General features: G+C 48.6%; 1 protein-coding gene across 1 annotated transcript in view; it reads right to left on the reverse strand.

Annotated features, from left to right (window-relative positions):
• The window catches only part of CTNNA1 (catenin alpha 1), a 106,685-nt gene extending 98,504 nt beyond the window's left edge, over nucleotides 1-8,181 (reverse strand). Inside the window, exon 1 of the mRNA XM_085236865.1 lies at nucleotides 8,040-8,181. The gene's annotated coding sequence lies outside the window, so the exon portion shown is untranslated. The remainder of the gene's footprint in view (nucleotides 1-8,039) is intronic.
• Nucleotides 8,182-20,844: the final 12,663 nt, after the last annotated feature.

A 20,844-nucleotide genomic window follows, 5' to 3' on the forward strand; every position in this document is an offset into this window, starting at 1 on the left:
CCCACCTGCTTGTGTATATTCCTATTGCTGCTGTGGAAGAGGTTATGCAGAAGGACCTGGAGCTGCCAATCAGAGGGCACTGCACAGCCACTGACAGATAAACACTTCTCTAACTCAGCTATTTGTTTAATAAACCTTTATACCTTAACAAGTGCAATCTAAGCCAGCATCTCTAGGCAAAGTAACAACTCTCGTAACACCCCAACGAAGAGAACTAAGAGCTATCTCCTGCCTTGTTAGCCAAGCCAGCATCGACCCCCACGAGCCCCTCACAAGTTGCAGAGCTCTTCCTACGCCATGCACTGACACAGGAAAGCACACACTTCCCTATACGTCACCAGGCTCACACACAACAAACTTGCCCAAGCAATGAGTGCTTGTTCCCAGCAGCTTCAGAACTGCTGCTGCACCATGGACTGAAGTAATCCACTTCCATTTAAAAGTTTTGGTCTAGCTGTCATTAAGGACATAAGGCTCACACTCTGCAAGCAGCTTCACCGCAGTGTTCATGGGACCACAGCAACAGCTCTATAGGAGCCATTATTTGGGAGAAGCCACTGTTAACAACAGCGTCTTGCCTTCGGTTGCATCAGCAGACTTTGGTTGTTCTATTTTGGCATGACTATTTTGCCTCAAAGGAGCTGGAAGGGAGGTGTACGGGAAGCCAGATCACAGCAAGCATGGGCAATTACTGCTTTATTCATGCCACATTAAGGCTTCAAGTCATGGATGAGATCCTAAAAGGATGCAAGAACCAAACTTGTGCTTACGCCTGTTTAACTGTCCAGATGGATATCATCGTATGGCCCAACGAGCTTCCCATTTATTTCTGCATGGCTTCTCATTTCCAAAACTCACACAGGATTCTAACTACATAGAAAGAAAACCGATGATGTATCAGACGCTGCTTTACAACATACATACACTTTTCCTTAGTTACACAGGAAATCCTTTTGCTAAGAATAATTTTAACATTCTAGATGCAGACTTTCAAAGTCAGACAGCATGTCCTGAGCAGGAAGCTATCACCACTTCTTCCCACCCTCAAGGCTCACATCTCTTCTCCAGAACCATCAGGAACACACAGGAGATCTTCCTGCCACTCACAGCACCCCAAAGCACGTGTCAGAGCCTTGGGACTCGCACTAACTGGAGAGGCAACAGCTGGGCTGTGGCTACTGAGCCTGGCTCTGCAAACCCCTCCCAGGATCCAGCCACCAACTGATGTTACAATGAGTGCATATAAACAAAAAGGAGGGTAACCTTTCAACAAATTAATTCTCACAAGTCTTTTTCAAAAAGGGCTTGTAATAAATCAGCCTACTTTATCAACTGGCACAAAAATTTGCCAGTTCTGCAAAATCAATTATTGTGCAGCTTGCAAAAAAAAAAAAAAACCAAAAAACTGATTGCTGGTAATAAAAAGCAAAGAAAACCTGTTTTTTTTTTTTTTTTTTCCCCCCTGATCTTCAGCACTCAATCTGCAATAGAAAGTGCAGTTTAAGCTACGGGGTTGGAAATAAGCAGAACCTGACCCCACTCAAACCAGCATCTCGTTCCCAAAGTGATAGGCTGTTATGCGACTCCCCTTGATGCTTTCTGCTGACCCCAGCCTCCAAAGCCAGACCCTCATTAACAGTAGAAAGGAGAAGTACACAAATATTGGAGCTGTTTGAGCTGACATATTCTGAAAAATGAGAAATGAGGCTTCTCTAATTAGAGGTTTGGTAGACAAGGATTTGCTTGAACATGGACAAAATGGTCAGCATGTATCGAGAAACTAAATGTGATACTCCTTCTCAATTGCACGAGCAGTGTAGAAGCAACTAAAGACTAAACAGCAAAAAAAAAAAACCCTCACTATGGTATTACAAGAGTGAGAAAAAGGTTTTTTCGGTAGTTTGCACAAACTAAAAAGCAGCGGAAGAATAGCATCCACTACAGCAATGAATAACAAGAGCTCGATGAGTCCCCAAAAGGAAGGTGTTTTCTGGAGTTTCAAAAAAAAAAAAAAAAAAAAGTCACTTAGATTTCCTTTTCTAGCCTTTCACTTTCATTCAGGAACACTCATCTAAGAAGTATGACAAAGCAGTAAGTTAAAAAAACAAAAAGGAATAACAAACCATAGGTGATAGGGCTCAGAGCAGCACTGAGAAGTGCCACGTGCATCACGAGATCTCTTCACTACAAACCAGGCGCTGCTAAGAGGAAGAGCTGCACCATCACCACGCGCCTCCACACAACTCAGCCTGCAGCCCCACCAACACACACTAGCTAAGGAATCAAAAAACAACACGAGAGCAAAGCCCACGATGAAGACTGAGCAGGAAGGTAACGCACAAGTGTTGTTTGGATGAGTTAAGTGTCTTAAATGACTGCAATTACCCGGAGGAATAGGTAAGGGAGGATGCTCAAACAAACACCTTCTCCTCTGTGCACCAATGGGGAACAAAGCTGAGGTCAGCACGCAGGAGGGACCAACCAGTGGGAGCTGCACGGCTTCTCCTGAAGGGCGCAGAGAGGAACAAAACAAATTGGTGACAGTGATTTACTGAGTAAAAAAAAAAAAAAAAAACAAAAAAAAAAACCCACCTCAGAATCTGATCGAGGACAGACTAACCCCAGCTAGAGAAGGAGGGCAAAAAGAGTCACACCACACTCTTCTCTGTTTCAGTACAAAACTGGAGTATTTGAAGCACTCCTGACAGCAGTGCAAGTGCCATGGAGCGACAAATAACACCTGAGCCATTTTCCTAGGAGCCCTGCATGCCTGCTTTCAGGACACTTAAGGCTAGTTAGGAAATTCTTTTGGTTGGAAATAAACACATCACAAAAAGTGGAAGTAGCACTTCCACTTTCTACATGATTTTTACACGAAGCCCAGCTTCATATAGAAATCAACCCATTTTCATAGACCCAAACCACATCGTGGCTTTTTACTGCCTTGGAAAAAGAAAAAAGTCATGTTCTTCCTTTGTATGAAGCCTTCTGAACTCCCAGTCGGGTTTGGGAATTTAAAGGAAAATAAGTCATCAAATTGAGCTTATTGAAAATACTGCTATTTTCTTTTTTTCCTTCTTTTATTGCTTGCCTGTTGCTTTCTTTCCCTTTGGGGATAATTTTATAGACTTTGGGGGAGGGGGGAGAAAAAAGACAGAAGGGAGCCAAGTGATTGTGGGGACAATAAAAATAGGTCAGAGTCCAGAATTATAAATAGGAAACCAGAAGATACCAGCCACTACCCAAGAGCATCTATTGCTCCATAAATGCATCAACTGGTGCAAGTGATGGAATACTGATAAAACCAGAGCAGTACTGCTCATGGAGTGACAAGCAGAGGCAACGGCCCTTGAGCTCCTGCCTTATCCTCTTCTCCTACTGCTACGAGGCAGCTTGGTGAAGGCCAGGAAGAGGATCTTAATGCTGGACATCAGACAAGGACCAGGCAATCAGCACGAAGCTGATGGCAGCAGCAGGACCCAGGCCCTCCCCCAACAAGGGGCTTGGAGACAGGACTGCAGGTCAATGACTTCCCAGCTATCCCAAGAAAACCCCATCAAACTCCCCACTCACCACTTCCAGTCCATTACTCTGGCTTCTCATCCTTTAAATAAAATAATTTAAGCTTTAATATGCTTAGACTCCAGCACCCGGGCATCAGGCATTGTTGACACGAACTCCATTTCACAACACAAACTGCATGCAAAGCCTGCACAGAACTTGTACGTACGGACATTTCCACCACCATCACCAAGTGTTATTCCATGAATTATCCAACATCTTTGGCAACTCTTTGACACTGAGCCACAATTCCCCTTAGGCCTCCAAGTCATGCCAAAGGAACTTAGTTTTACAAGGCACTCCATGGACACACTTTAAAGTGGGTACAGAATGGACAGCCTGTATGCATCCATCAGCTACATTCATGTAGAAGAAATACCTGCTCGCACCATCCTGCACCTCCACCAGCACACAACCAATTCTGCTCCCTGATATTTCAAAGCTGTCTCTTAATATAATTATCATTCTAGTCAATAATAATAATAAAAAGCCTCTCTATAGCTTCATCTCAAGAGCACTTTGCAAAGATGAATACTAACTCGCCTGGTGTTACTCAGGTTAAATATTATTTTATAAGCATACAGCTCAGTCCTGTTTACATAAAACATTAAACTGACCCTTTTGATTAAGTAAAGTTTAGTGCAGACCATTTTATTTAAGTGGATCTCCTGGGCTGAGGTTATATTATCTAGAAAGATAACGCTCAAAGAATCCTCCCTGAGAGCTGTGGAGATATCACCCATGAAAGGGCCCAGAACAAAGCAGTGAATAAATGAAAACTCTCTGAATCTTTGAGTGGGTGTGAAAGGCCAAGGAAAGTTGAGGGATTAAAAAAAAAAAAAAAAAAAAGCCATCAAGGTCAAGTTCATGGCAGCATTACTTCTTATTGACTTCTTTATCAATTAAAAGATGCAAGTTAGGTATTTCCCTAAATGTCCTGTTGATCTTGTGCTGCACAGCAGCAAGGACAGAAGCGCATCAGAAGCGCCTGACCCAAACTCTCCTCATTTCCTTCAGACAATATCCAGAAAAAAAAAAAAAAAAGTCGAATCTTATTTTCCTGAGGCTTCATCAGCTCTCCACAAGCCCTGTAATTTCAGTCTCCTTTTCCCAAAATAACTGCTCAAGGCCACTCCAGACCAGAGTGCACCAATGTGCTCACAGCATCTCCTATCCCAGCTTACACCAACATCCCATCCACTCCCTGCCATCAGCCCCACACTGGCCAGAAAGCCTTCTGAAGCACACATGTGACGCACAGCTCTGTTCTGCAACAGCACATAGCTTTGAAAACTGGAAGCTGTTAGGAAAGAAGTACACATTGAGGGTTGTATCTTGCTGTGGGCGCTGAAATCCTACCTGGCACACCACTGCTGGGCTCCAGTTTGTTTGCTCATCCCTTGGGAACATAAAGGATTTTACCTCACTCTTTGATTATAATGTATGTGCACTTCTTGTCATTTACTGTACTGAAACAGATGTACTAGGGCACTGTTTGGCATCCAGTTTGGTTTGTGCTCTTGCTACTGTTGCACTCTGCCTTGGTAAACCATTCCCCTTAGCTGTACCTGACCCCACGCTTGCTTTCCCCATTCCTAGATGCCTGAATGCAAAGAAAGCCTTTCAAGAGATATGTGGATGAGCAAATATGACTATTCACGTAGCTGCCTTACAAACCAGAATTCTAACAGAAGTAAGGGAATGTCAAGAGACTGCAGAGAATTTCTATTTGCAAACTGTGGTAGCTTAGGTTGGCACACTGAATAATTTCTACTGCTTCATGAAGTGTAGAAAAAAAGGTTACTCCTCTCTGATTCTACCAGAGCTGTTTATAAACATCCATGAAAGGACTAGCAGATGTTTTATGTTGTACAGCTGAGATTGACTAACAAAAATATGTAATCATGCCAGATAAAAGGTAGCTGGCTCTTTAAATAGAACAGTCAAGGTAGAATCATGAATCACATTCAAATATCAGATTTGCTAATAGGAGAGTCTATAGTAACCCATTACACACATAAAAACAGAGTCAACACCCATTCTCACCCTGAATGGGAGATGAAGAGTCTCAGTTACTCAGGACAAGGACCCAACTTACAGCTGCATTCCTCCTGCAGTTCCTTTACTTCCACGAGGCACAACATCACTGCACTGGGCTCTGCCTGCACTGCTGCCTTGTGGCACCACAGGTCACTCCCAGTGCTTCTCTTCTCAGTTGGGTTCCTCCAACAAAGGTGCTGTTGCAGTTTTTCTTTCCAGTCTCACAGCTGGATTAAAGTCAAATGAAGCTAAAAGTAGTAATCATCAATATCTGCACTTCCTGTAAAGCTGTAACTCTGTTTAACCAATGCACGAGCTACATACTGAGCAGAGCTACTCCAGATTAGCTATACAGCTAAGTTGGGGTGGATTCCCAGAAGTAATAAAGAACTCAAATCCTCAAGGTTATACACATTTATGTTCTACAATGCAAGACTTTGAGTGATTTCCAGTTAAGGCACTTCAGAAGAGAACAACAATGGGCACTCAGCTTTGTGTCAGATGACTTTGTCTCAATATGGCATTGTGCGGGCAACATAATAATCAGTCCTCTTTTATTCGCCATGTTTCCTCTGGTGTCCAAAGACAAAAGATGCCAGTAAAACCAAACCAGATACCATACATTGAGTCTTTTCAGAGAGGCCCATGGCCTTGTACCTTCTCACACAATACCAACCTTAATAACCATCCATGACGAGTCCATCGGCCATGCCATTAAGTATTTCCATGAGCCTAACAAACTCTCTTCGTAAGAAAAGAAATTTAGAAATCAAGTCCTAACAGTAGGTGCAACTTCAATGCAAGTCTGACATCCTACTGAAGTCTATTTCCAGCTCATAAACACTTATATTTATGAAGATTCTTTTGCAAGATCAGTTTCTCCATCTCACAGCTGCGGGAGGAAGATATTCATGCCGCTGAAAACACACAAATTGTTTTTCTATTACATCTTTCAGTTAACTTTATCAGACCCACGGACACCCTGTGAAGCAGCTGTATATTAGTGTTTGCCATTACACATGTCAGACACTGGAAATGCTGATGTTACACAAAGCTTGAGAATTTATGGAGGCATAAATATTTGCTACAGTATTTTAAGTCATCGGTTTGGGTGCAGGATTTCTAATCTCCGCCCGCTGCGCTCAGCCCTGCCACCTTGGGTAAACTTTTAATCTCCAGTGCAGAGGCCTATTATTAGAGCTGGCTGAAAAAAGCTAAAGGCTTGTTGTTTATTACAGAAAAGGTTAGGGCAAAGCCTTCAAAAAGAAAAAAAAAAAAAACAAAAAAAACACGAACTAAATCATCGACTTTTCAGAGGAGGAACAGACTAAGACATTTCCTTTAAAAACTGTTCCTCTGAATAAAAAACAGTTAATGACTCAACATAAAATAACACCCTTTCCAAAGGAGAAGTTTCAGGTCAGGAAGGAGAAACAAGTGCTACCAAGCGCTCAGCACCCAAAGACAAACCAAACCAAACCCGAAGACCAGGCGTTCCATGAGGCAAGCTGGCTTTCACACCATTTAAACACAAAACGACCTCCCATCGGCCCGGCCCAAGGGCTGAGCTGGGCAGCCTGTGAAGTGAAGCCTCACCCAGTGCTGTGCACGGGAATGGGCGCAGCCAGCAGGGCCTTCCCACCTCCTCCTCCCCCCATGCAGGAAAAACGCAGGAAGCAACTGCAGCTCCAGGAACGGCTCTGGTCGTTCAGCCCCGTCCCAAGAAAATAAAAGGGGGGGAAAAAAAAAAAAAAAGAGAGAAAAAAAAGAAAGCGGGGATGAGGGGAAAGAGCAGCTGAACCCAATCACCGCAGCCATGCCACGGGCGGGCAGGCCGGGCGCTGGAACGAGGCCGCGGGCACTCCTAAGGCAAACAAGGAGCGCGAACCGCGGCGGGGCACGGGGGTCACGGATCGACAGCTCAGGCAGAAGCAGACATCGCCGTCCGGCTGAGGGCGAGCGCAGAGCAGCGGGCCGCACCGCCGGCTCGTCCGCCCGCACGCGGGGGCGGCGCCCAACGGCGGCAGGGCGAAGCGGAGCGGCGGGGCGGCACCGCGCCCGGAGAGAGGCCGGCCGCTCCCGAAGCGGAGGGACAGAAGCGGAGCGGCCCCGAGGAGCCACGCGGGCAGCCCGAGCCTTCGGGGACCGCCCCGCGCCGGGCGAAGTCTCTCGGCGAACTCCGTACAGACACCGAAACTTGCCCGGACTTCGCCGGGCCCCGCCCGCTCTCCTCCGAGATCACCGAAACGCGACGGACGGACCGACCGACCGACCCCGGCCCACGGCCGCTCCCAGAAGCCGCGCTGCCTCGGCCCCGCCCGCAGCCCCACGGCCCCGCTCCCGACCCGGGGCCTCAGCTCCGGCCGCCGCGCCCGTCCCGTCCCGCCGCCAAAAGTTTCCGTGCGGGAGAACCGCGAGGGAAGAGCGCCGAGAGTTACCGGAGAAGGGCAGAGGGAGCCCCGCCGCGCCGCACGATCCGCTCCGACCCCCGGCCGCTTTGTCTCAGCCGCACCCGCTCCCGTCCCGCGGAGGAAGTGGGCTCTTCCGGCCGCCTCCCGCCGCCGCTCCCGCCCCGCCCGGCCGCTGTTCCCGGCACCGCCCGCCGCGCCGCCCCGCGGCCAGGTGATGGCCCGGCCTGGGGGTGCCGCCCGTCTCGCCTCGGCCCTGCAGGCCGGCCGGGCCGTGCTGCAGCGCCCGGGCGTCGCCCCTCACACCTCACGCTTGGGGCAGGACCGACATTTCCAGTCAGAACCTCTCGCGGGAGCAAAAAATTGTCCGGTTACTGACCGAACAGAGTGAGATCGCAGCGTGCTTTCACTTGGGAAAAACCTTCAGGAGCACCCAGCCCAGCCCCAGCAGCACTACTGCAGTCCCCAAGCACCACATCCGCATCTCAGTGCCTGCGGGATGCGGCCTCGTCCCCATCAGCCTGCTCGGCTGCTTTATCATTCTTTCTATGAAGAATTCCTTCCTGATACCTGAATTAAACTCCCCCTTGTGCAATGTGCTGCTATCTCCCTGCATCCTGTCACTTACAACTCTGAGTGCTCCTACAGAGCTTCTCCAGAGCCTCCTCTGCTCCAGGCTGGACAGCCCAGAGCCCTCAGCTGCTCCTCACTTCTGTTAGAAGAGTTTTTGTAGGCCCCCAAAGTCAAACCTGGGATGCCCCATGTTGGTGCTGTGGCTCCTGACTGAGACATTATGGATTCGTAGTTAGTCTTTTGATGTCTAATTTTAACAAGTGAAAACACACATCATATGCTTGGCTGTGAGAGTCTGCAGGAGTCTGAAGCAGCCTTCAACTTCCTGGGCTACTGCAGGATGCAGAGGTAGCAAGCTTGTTGGAAAACCAGTGGATGATCTCAAAGAAAACAGCTCCATTCCTCCTGGGAGTTGTTTTCATTTGGAAACTTAATGCTGTACCTCAACGCTCCCACTGTACATAGCACTGGTGAGGCTGCACCTTGAGCACTGTGTTCAGGTTTGGGCCCCTCGCTGCAGGAAAGACACTGACGCCCTGGAGAGTGTCCAGAGAAGGGAATGGAGCTGTGTGAGCTGTGATGCTGCAGATGGGATTTCCTAAGCCGTGCTTGCTGCTTGGTGGCAGCAGCCCCTGCTCTTAGGGAGCTTTTAGGAGCTGAGCGTTAGTCAATGGAGGTAGATTTGTTGATGAGGAGAAATGTCTCCAAGGAGAAATGTATTTCAAAGTCTTTGGAGAGTGCCAGTGACCACGTTTACCCTGCACCAAATCACTGGTATTTTTCATAGTTTGTTTTGACATGACTTTTAATTCAAATATCTCTACAGAACTTGCGCTCGTACTGGATTGTAAAAACAAATGAATCAATTTAATACATTTCATGACTCATTTGCCAGCATTTCCGAGATACCTGAATCTATTTGCTCCATCCTTTGATACTAATCAAAAGGGCAGCCCTCAGGGAACTTACATCCAAGCAGTGCAATTCAGCCCATGCAGATTCCTGGGGTGCCAACCTCCAGCCCATGTCACTGCAGAGCATGCTGTGGTTCACACCATGGCTCCCAACTCTGTTTTTTCTCTGGGCCCAGACATTACCAGGACCGCACTTCCTATTTTCACCATGCTCCTACCGGCCGCTGCTACAGGAAGGCAGGCGGTGTCCTGCAGCGATTCAAATTGCATTTTTCCTTCCTGCGGATTTAACCCAAGAAAGGGATCCAAGGCAGGGAAATAAAAACAACGCCATTGTTTTCCAAACCGGGAAGAAAACAGAGATCAAGAGTCCAACCTTGTGAGCAAAGTTAATCGAAAGAAAGCAAGACCTATTATTATAGAGATGCTATTTATTAAGATGACGCAGGATGTTTGATGTCTTAACAAATTGTCTCCTCTAGAAAGACAGAGAAAGCAGATTTCTAAGCTCTCTCTGTTTCCTGTTTGTACCAAGCCATTATATTTTGGTGTCGGTTGCAACAGGGATCCAAACTACTCATTTCTGATCTGCAGCGTACTCACAGTAAAATTGAGTTTACACTTCAATAGCTTGCTTTCTTTCATTACTCCTTTTAATATTGTGTCTTGGCCTCCTGTGGTGGCTTCCACATTCACTGGTTTTGCACGTCTCACATCCTTTCAGGACAAAATGTCAGATTAAAAAAAAAAAAAACAACCTCTTTTAAAACTACAAACCCAAGGGTAGAAGGCCTGGCATGGTAGAGAATCACACGTTCTGTGCCACGCTGCTGAAAAGCAAAGCAAAAATGCAAGCAATCAGCTGGCAGCTCTGATGGCTTGTGAATCAAGTGAAAAGACGCAGGAAACAAAAACAAAATCATGTAAAAATAGAGCCAGCCAGGTTGAGATTGGACTTTGCCTCTTAATTAACAGCTCTCTCGGAACACGGTGGCAGGCTCTGTCAGCAAGACTAAAACGCAGGGTGTTGTTTGGACAGGCACCCAGGAACTATAGCTAGCACTTCCCATCCAGCACATGTCACTGAGACAGCATCAGGCTGTGCCAGCAGTTGAAATCCAATCCATTTTCTGAAATGAGTCAGAAGTTTTCTGCTTGCCCCTGAATCTCCCTTTTAACAGTGTTTATGGTTTTGTAATTCCATTTTCTTGTAGTGTTTTGTTTTGTTTTCAACCCTTTTCACCAGCTAAAAAGCAAACGTAAACCAGGGGGAGAAGCAGGCACAGGGGAGAGGGTGCAGCAGCAGTATTGCTGGTAGGTTGCTCAGCACAAAACAATCAACTGCTTTCGATCTTGCCTCTATTAGGGAAACTCAGGGTGCAGCACGTCACAGCAAACTGTGGCTGGAGATTGCGCACTGCTGGCAGAGTACCTGCGTTAGTCAGAGGTGTGCACGAGGCAGTCGCTGCCTACTGCTGCCTAAGGATACCCGTGTGGGTGTAGCCACAGCAGCAGCTGCCCTTTCCCTGCTGTATCCTGGGGTGGATTTGCGTGCTAAGCAAGGATCTTGTTTACACGGCACCTGGTGTACCTGTGCTGCCTGCTAGTCACAGCTGACAGGGGGCCAAGTGACGTGCTTTAGCTGGAATCGGATTTTCTGTTTCTGTGACAACATTGCTGAAAGTAAAATAGTTGCTCCATGCATACATTCATGCCTGCTTCGAAGTGTACGTTTGATCTTTGTGGGTTTTGATAGGAGCATTTCAGTTTTGTTATTTCTGAGAAGTCAGCATTGAAGCAAAAGCAAAGGATGTGGAAATGGGACTGCAGGGGCCAGAGGTGGTAACAGGGGAATCGAGAGAATGGGAGAGGGCAGGAGATGAAGGCAGCAAGGAAGAAAAGATGGGAAGATATAAAGAAGCATTGAGTGGAAGGTGTTGCAGAAGAGACTGAACGGTCAGTGGCAAGAGTAAAAATAAAAGACAAGTGTAAAAGAATCTCAAGGTCCACACAGCTGGGGATATAGGCTTGGTGCAGCAGGGTGACGTTACAGCCCAACAAGGACAGCCACAGAGAAGCCTTGTAATGCAGAGCCTTGTCATGTCTGCCTATCCTTGGTCTAACAGCATGGGGCAGGGCAGGGACCTCATGCCTGGATGAGCAACATCCTCTTGGGTGGCTCTAATGAAGCCAGCAACACAGTACTGTGAGACCGAACTGAAGGTCTGGCACAAATGCCATCTCATGCATGTCATGGCACCAGGTCCTGAGGGACCCCAGAATCAGTCTCAGCGTTTCCATGCTGCTGGGAGACATCACTGATCCTCCTCAGGGCTCTGACACAGAACTGCATAGGAAGCTCACAGGATCCAGTTAGGAATCTGCACAGCCAGGAAGCTCATCTCAATGTCCTGGGGCCATGGATGCCTCAGGACTGTGTTAGCAGAGTGGAAGCACTGGGAGGTGCTGCTTTTGGTGGGATAGCTGCCACACCATTCAAGCTGTGCGTGGTAAAGCAGCGGCCTCAATTAAACAGAGCTGAGTCAGGAGGAGAATGGATTTGCCAGCCCATCTGCCCCCACACAGGGCTCTGCTCTGCTTCCCACACTGGCACTGCTTTCTGCCCAGGAATGGGACTGCTGCCCCGCTGGGCTCTGCTGTGCCCCAGGGTTGGCACAGTGTGCATCAGTTGGGGCTACAGTCACTGTGCCCGTTTTCCCCTCACTGCTCCAGGGCTCACAACCATTTCATTCACCATCACTGCCCACTCTCTGAGAGAAGCGTTCTACTTGAAACATGCTGGGATTCATTCTTAGCAAGTGGCTGGATCTGAATGGCAGCATTGCCTCCTCCTCGCTGCCAAGTGCTCCCGGGGCCTGTGGAAAGAGAAAGCAATCCATAATGCCAACATGACCGCCAGCACGGGGCCAGCAGCCCCTATGCCCTCTCCTATGGTACGGGAATCCTGGAACAGGCAGAAAACAATAGAGAGAGACCGTGCTGTCCCAAAAGGCTCAGCATGAACTGGGCTCAACTGCTGCTGCTTTGCCAGCAGTGCAGCCCGAGCAGTTTGCATTCACCTCCCGTTCACACAGCCTTTGTGTAATAAACTGCTGTAGCCCCAGAGAAGGGAACATTCAAAAAAATGCCCCGAGGCAATGCATAGCAGAAGCCTGAGAATCCTACTGTATGAGTCACTGACCTCCACACACTGCATCTATTTCAGCCTTTAATTAATAAAGTTTTACATTTCTATAGCACTTTCCGTCTGGGAAGATCCTAAAACGGTGTGAGGACTTAAGAGAGCACGCAGCACCGCGGAAATGTGGTTCCCAGAGAGGTGGGACTGTGCAGGGCAGCAAAGCTCAGCCAAGGGCATGGGGAGAGAATTCTTAATTTCAAATAGAGCCTCTGTTATATCACTGAGCATTTCATATCCATGGAGAATAGAAGATTTTAGCTTCTAAGGCACCACTTGAATAAATAAGCATTGTAGACTGCTTTCTTTATCCTGGTGGGAAGCAGGGCAATACGAGTACTGTGTGATTTTCATTTAGAGTGTGAGAGGACCCCAAGATAACCAACACTGTTGGCTCAAGTCTTCCCTCCTTCCCGATGAGCACCTTATTCCCACATGCTGGACGCAAGGCTGAACGCTCCGTTCTTCTTGGCCCACTTCTCCAGGCAGAGAGGTTTGTGCCAATGAGCCAGCCTTGCACAGGCTGACCTAACCCTTGCTCAGCCCCCCCCCCAACACCCCCCAGCTAAGTGCTTGGCCAAAGTGAGCTGGCATCTGTTGGCTACAAAGAGATTTCAAAGGGATGTCAACATTCTCTTTTTCTCGCTGCAGTTCCAGCCTATTTTTATCTGCCTCTTTCTGCAAGAAATACACGGGCATGGACAGGGCTAGTCGTAAAATTTCATTGCTTCCCGAGGAGAAATTGCAGGCAAATTACAGAGTAGTGCACTCCTTTTATGTCTGTGCTGCTCGGGGCATGTCAGCACTGCCGCATTCCCTTCCACCCCGCCACATTCCTCACCACCCGTCCTCTCTGCTTGCTGATGGAGCTGCTGACGTGCCTCCCTCCGTGATTAAAGCACCCTGCTCACTCACACGGGGCTGCACACGGTGGCAGTGGGTTGTTGGTGCAGACAGAAATAGGTACAAATTGCCTTTATGGTGTTGCAGGGAACAGAGCAGATTAGTGCTATTCTCAAACACGAAGAATCACGGAGTTGTTTAGATTGGGAAAGACCTTGAAGATCATCATGCCAACTGCTGACCATGAGGTGGGCAAAGCCCAAGCTTGTGTCCAGCCATTCCTAATGCCTGAATTACAGAATCACAGAACCATAGGGGTTGGAAGGGACATCTGGAAGTTACCTAGCAAGCTCCTTGCCAAACAGGTCCACTATGTAGGCTGCAGGGGAATTTATCCAGATGGGTCTTGAAAATCTCCGGAGGGAATCCAAAGGTCTCTCTCCTCCCTGAGCTGGAAATCCCGCTGCCACACATCAGATCTTCCTCCAAAGGGAGATATGCTGTCATCAGTGACAGGTATTGCCACCAAAATGTGATCAAACGGGGAGTTATCAACTTAAGTGTACTGAGGCATTTCTGTTTCAGAGAAGAGAATTATCATTGAGAAAACAATCCTGTAAGGTAGATGCTATTGACAGAAAAATAAAAGGAATACAGTCCTTACCAGACAGACCTAAGTTGCTCCAAATTGCTGTCAGCTTGAAATATCTCACTGGTAATTTGTTTTCAAATTCTTTCTCCCTAAATTTGATTTGTTGCAGTACAGTGGAAGATCTATTCGACACGGCATCTCGGAGAGCATCCCAGTGTCCTCTCGCCGACGGTGAGCTATCACTTCTAGGAGCTGGCAGCATTTGTTATGAAAAGGGACATCATCGCTTGAAAAGCAGATTTTGTCTGAGGACATGGATCTGCTGCTGTTACAAATAGAGGCTAAGATCACAGGAGGGAAGTCATCGGGGAAAAAAAATCGCATCTCCTCTCATCTCTCATCTCTGCGTGGGCAGCTGGCCGTGCTCTGTGTCTGTGCCCTGGGGTACAGAAAGGATGGGGCAGCTTTGTCCTGTTGTCTTCCTAGTTTCCTAAGAAAGGAATAAATATTTCATAATATCACCAGGATAGTTCTTAACCAGAGAAAATGCTGGTGGGGTTCCCACCTGCTGGGGTATTGTAGAAAGAGAATGAGCATCACGCTCAGTACATTTATCTGCTCATCTGCTTTCCTCTAATGCAGAAGAGAAAGAAGTAGCACTGACTTGGGAAGCATCCTGCTGGATTCGCTGGTGTCTTGTGGGGGCATCCCCTTACCTCTGCACAACCATTTCCAGCTCTCCAGAAACGTACATCACTAAAGCAAAGGAGGACAGTGTATGCCCCCAGCACTGCTTACTTCTGGGTCTTTCCAGGAAAGCATTGGCAATGTTAGCATATTTCTGCTGATGTCAGAATGGTGCCACGTTGTATCTGGAGCAGCAAATCCCCAGGTGCCACTGCCAGGCTTTGGGACTTCGTGTGTCCTCAAGCTCAGGGACATTTCTCCTCTCTGCAGGAGAAGCTGGAGCAGCACAAACCCACCTCTTGTTGCTTGGTAAGGCATCTATGCATCACATCCAAAGCCATTCTAGAGCCTCGTGGCAGAAATGGAGTTGTAGAGTGCTCAACCATTTATAGCTGAAACCCTGGGGGAAACCCCAGCCAGCCGCATTCGTTCTGCCAGAGCAGAGCAGTGGGGTCTCAGTGGGAGTGAGGAGTAAGGAGCAATGCTCCAGTGCAGGGCATCCAAAGCAGAGCAGTTCACTCACAGTCCAACCCCAACCATCACCACCTGAGGTGTGCCTCCTAACTGAGATCAAGTGGGGGGGAAGGGTGATTCCTTAAATGCAGGTTTAATTGGGTAAATCAGGGAGGGGTGACAAGTTTTGTAGCCACACAGACATTGTATCAAAGGGATGGTTTGGAGATTTCAGGAGGGAGTATGTGGGAGGTTCCTCCAAGGAATATGGGGAGAACAACATGGTTTCGAGCCAAACAGTGCACTTCTGCTTGACTGATTTAGGACAGAAGAAATGAACTACCAACCAGAGCTCCTCTCCCACCAGTCTCCATCTTGAGCTATGTGGACTTCTTGGGGGGAGGAATCTGAAACCTCAGCACCTTTTACTCAGTTGCTTTGCAGTGCTTCAATCTGAGCAGTGGTTAAAAAAAAAATAAGAATCAAAGAGGAGTAGAGTGCCTGTAACCATGGCGATGCTCCCAGCTCCCTCTGCAGCCACATCCCTCCTGCTGCATCCTGGGGCTGGCAGGCATGGGGAAGATGGAGATGTGCAGCAGTGAGTAGGGATTGGCCCCACCACTGCATCTTCCAGGGAAAGAAGTGCAACTCCAGGGGAAATCTCACTTCAGATAGTATGGAAATGGTTGTGACCACCTTGTGGAGACACCCACGTTCAGGATGAGAACTGCCCACTGCAAACATTGGCATGAACGTGGTCTCCATCTGCAGGGAGCACTGCCTTGCTCCAGCTCCATGTTGGTCCATTCTTCTGACACTTGGGCCACTGGGAGATGCTGGGCCACATCTTCCAGCACAGCCTGGGTTTCAGCCCTTGGCAGCCGTGGAACTGCTGGTTTGGCTCTAATTAGGGTAAAGCTGTTTAATTCCTTACCAGTTCAGCACCGCCTTCCTGCACAGCTCTGTTAGCAAGGTCTGCACACAGAATATTAGGGATTAATGAGACAGGTGATTAAGTGCAGTTCTGCTTAAATTCAATCCCAAGAGAATGGACGTGGAACTGCCCTGCTGTGAATTAGGCAATAAAGTGGGAGAAAGTGGAAAACATGGCAGGGACTGGTTCTGTTTCATTAGTGTTCTCGTGCCTAACGATCCCAGCACCTCTGCTGTCAGAAAAAGGCAGAAGGCACAATTATAGCATGATTCCAGCAAACCTGTGCAGGTGCCGGTCTCGCACTGCGATACTTGGCTGCCAAGCCAGTCACAAAAGGATGTATAAGGGCTGCTGATGCACTTGGGTAGAAGAAATGGGGCAAAACAGCCTTCCAGCACCAGCACTTCCACGCAGCAGCAGCATCCACTTCTTCCAGGGGAACCAAGGGCACTGGATTGCCTCATGTAGCCCAGAAAAGCTGGGAATGCAGAAAGATCCCTGATTAAGGAAATCTCATCCTCAGGATCATAAATGAGCCATCAGATGTCAGCATCAAAGCCATAAACCTCCAACCCAGCTGTCCTGTGCAGCTGGGGACATCCATGCTGGCAGATCTGAAGCAGTTAAGGCTGCCCAGCCCATGCTCTCTGCTCACAGCTTCATTCTCCTTCCAAAATACTGAGATAAAACTACCCATGAGCATCACTAAAGTCCTTGAGAGAAGATAACTTCAATTCCTCCATCTGCTTGCAATGCTCCACCAACTGAGAACCGGGAATAGGCATAAGCAGAGTTCTCTGTGCCCAGCAGCAGCAACGTAGCTCCTGCTGAAACATCTGGGTTTGTGCTCCCCCAAACCTCACATTCAGATGAAGCAGTGCTTTTCTTGCACTTGGTTCATGCTGAATATAGAGGCCAGCTCCCGATGGCACAGAGATCCAAATTCCCACTTTCTCCCCTGTTATCCAGGCACTGTGAGCTGCTCAGGAGCAGAACACTGCCTGCAAAATTCTGCTCTCCGTTCCCTAAGGTTTGCTGGGAGTTCGTGCCCCAGGCTGCAGTCTGATGGAGCGAGCCAGTCCCGCACGCTTCAAATGGATATAAAAAGGATATGCAATCAGACGTGCACTTAAGCAAGTATATTACCAAGCGAAATGACTTTGGTTTGACTAAGCTAATTAAAAATGGAACAAAGCAATGATCAGATTAAGGTCATAATTAATAACTCCATAGGTTCAAATTATCCAGTCACCAAATAAATACTGCATGTCAGCGGAGGAAGACACAGCAGATGACTGGAGGGTAGGGGTGTCCTGCTCAGAGCTCCTGCCGAGGCAGCAGCTATCTCTGAATGCAGCTCGCTGCAGTGAAGCTCACAGCGGCTTCACTTCCAAGGAGACCCCACTTGTAGGGCTCCAGGGTGTGGAAATCACATGGACTGCAGGTGGGTGGGGACCCCTGGGTCCCCTGTCCCAGTAACCAATGCAGGAGCTCTATTAGCAGAGATTACATCCTCTTCTCGTGCAGCCATTCTCCTTTGGGGAATTTTTAATGCTTTGAGCCTTTTTAAGTCATCACTGAGCCACCCGTGATATCAGGAGCTGTTAGCTGTGGTTGCCTGTGGGCAAGGAGGAGACCTGTGCACATCCCCAGTACCCCAAGGACTTTCCCTCACACCTTGGCTGCCTTCAGCCCCATCTCACCCAGCACAAACCTCCCAGAAAGGATTTGACTCACAGAGGAGAAGAAAAGTTTTGTCAGTACTGAGAACAGGGCTTTATTGCAGCCCCAGTTCCCAAACCTTCAGCTCCTCTCTTGCAGTGGCAATGACCCTTAATCACGCCCTAAACCACCTCCCACCTCTGGGTGCAGCGAGGGATGGGCTGCCGCACTGGGGCACCCAAATTTATAGAAAACTACACAAATTTTGCATACGGCCTGCAAGTGCAGGCTGCCTAATCCAGGCTTTGGGGGCAAACTGGCAGTCAGGGTCTGGCTGGAGGACCTCCCATCCCTCCTGGCAGATGGAGGGAGGCACAGCCACAGATATTCACTCAGGAGCCCTCTGTACCAGCAGCTGAAGCATTTTCCCAGGGGAAAAAAAAAGCCTTTTATGATTTATTACTGTTTACAACATAAAATATCATTGCAAATCTAGCATTTCACTGCTTGGGCTGCAGCCCTTGGGAAAACACTGCTAAACCACACCAGCAAAGCCCCAGGCTCTGTGAGAAGCCACAAATCAATTGCACGAGAAGCCACAGCACTCAGGTCCCCAAGCAAGAGAACCTCAGGGCCCCTTGTGTCCCTGCCCTGCACCCTGTGGCACCACAGCAGCAGGCTCACGTGGCTCATCCCTATAGCAGGAGGGCAGGCAGTGGTCCTTCCCTGCTGTGCTCCCCTGCAGCTCTGCAGTTCGGAGGGAGAGCAGCACTGTTGTGCTCCCAGCAGCTTCTCAGCACCCTCCATCTTCTTAATTAAAGAAGACATGACTGCCTGTGACACAGGTTTTGAGGCTTCTGTACCAAAGCCCGGAAGAGGCTTGAGCTGCAACCTGGTGGCCTCCAGGTGTGGATCTGATCCCGGTGCTCCTGCTGCTGGGCAGTGCTGGCAACAGGGCATTGCTGGGTCTGCCCTCATCACAGGGCACCTGCACTCATGGCTGAGCATCACAACCTCTGTGCCAACAGCAATCCATTTTTGCATTTAAAGAAATTATGGAAGCAATGTATTTAGAAACAACAAAGGTCTCCCAACAGCACACCATAGGTAAAAACCTCACAGTGTCTCCCAGCTTCAGTAGCCAAGGGAGAGAATGAGCTTAATTGCTTTTGTAATGAGACGTGGAGGCACTGTGCTGGTGGCACAGGTGAGCTTTGCCCAGTAGTCTGTGGGCAATGTCCCTTAGTGCAGCTGCACGTTTTGGTGTGTTCATGCACCAGGGAAATGCCGCTCCCACGTGTGTCAGGGAGCAGCTCCCCGAACAGACCTTTGGGAAGCACAGGACCACGCTTTTTGCTAAAAATGCTCAAAGGACTCACAGGAGCAGCAGCAGGGAGGGTACGGGGAGCAGCACTGCACCACTGGCTTTGGCCAAAGCAGAAGCATTTCCCTCCAGAAATGCATCCCATTGCAGATTCTCTGCAGTTTTCAGCACAGACAGAACCTTCTGCAAACAGGTCAGCATTGTTTCTGTGTATGTTTACACTCCACTATTTTTGGAGCCTGTTGCAGACCCTGCTCTGGGAGCAGCTGTGTTCACTGAAACGCCAACTCTGCTGTCTACTGATGCTGGGATTTGGGGCACTGAATCCTAAATCTTCAGTGTTTGGCTAAGTTCACATGTTCAGAGGACCGTAGTGATGCTCTGGGTATGGAGTTTTGTCAGTAGCAGCTGCAGCAGAGCAGCCAAGAGCAGGAGGCTTTGCCAATTACACGATCCTACTGTTAATTATCTTCATTAAGAACATGCCACTGGGTGACATCTCCACGGTGGTTGGGTCCCACATCCCCAGAGCTGCACCTGTGGATATGTCTGGAGCAGTCTGAGGGCTGAGTGATGGGACAGTGGAGTGGGAACATGCAGGGAGCACCCCATATCCCCCTAGTTCCTTCCTCTCTATGCAGGAGGAAGGGGAGGGAGCAGGGATGCCCAGAGATGCTCCTTCCCTGACCGCAGTGTGTCCCCGTGCTCAGGATATGAGGGATGGGGAAAGCTAGATTTTCCCCTCCGGTCCCTCCCCTCACAGCCCGTTTCATAGCCCTCAGTCACTGTTTATGAAAAGCAAATGTTTTGCTGTTAGCTAATCCAGCTTGTTTGTGAAAGCCCCGAAGGCTCGTTTTAATTGCGAGTAAATGATTCTTAACGATATAAATCAGAGCCAGCAGAGGCCGGGAGCATTTGTGATATCTTGCACTGTAACCAGGAGTCAAGAAATGAATTAAGCTCAAATTGAAAAGAGGAAGGTTTCAATCTGAAATTGGACAAATACGAGACTTCATCAAGTAGAGATAATCACTGTGCAGGATAGTAATGAGGCTTCAGCTTAGCAGTTTTGCATGGAGAATCCTTAACGCGCCTGTGGCAGATTTCACTGCTGCAAGCATTGCAAGAGACAACTCAGTAAGGGATCCAAAGGAAAGCAAACACCATGGCAGCCCCAGAGCCCCTGGCCTCTCTGTCTGCACCTCGGCCCCTTTGGGTCCCAAAGCCATGGGGATCCCCAACACTGCCCCAGTAAGCCCCTCCATGTGCTTACAGTGGGTATTTTTGGGAAATACCTTTGAAAAGATGGCCTTGCATGGCAGCTTGGGAATAGGGCCCCCATCCCTGGGCTGTTTCAGGGCTGTGGCACTGAAGAGTGGTGACAGGACCCAGCAGGGAGGTGGTGGCTGGCCTTGGGGATGTGGAAGGTTGTTTCCAACCTTGATGATTCCATGATTCTCAACCTCTACCAAGAGCCCTGTGCTTACAGTGAAGGAGTAAGAACACATCCTCACTCTACCCTTAGTAACTGGAATTTGATTGGCTTTGCTTAATCTGCTGTGCAGCTATCAGACTAAAGGCAGGACAAAAGCATTAACGTAGATTGCCAGCAAGCTCATGGTCTCCAGGTAGGAAGGGGAAATCCATTGGGCTA

The sequence above is a fragment of the Meleagris gallopavo genome, chromosome 15 (genome assembly GCF_905368555.1).
Source record: "Meleagris gallopavo chromosome 15, MGAL_WU_HG_1.1, whole genome shotgun sequence".
Taxonomy (NCBI): Eukaryota; Metazoa; Chordata; class Aves; order Galliformes; family Phasianidae; genus Meleagris; species Meleagris gallopavo.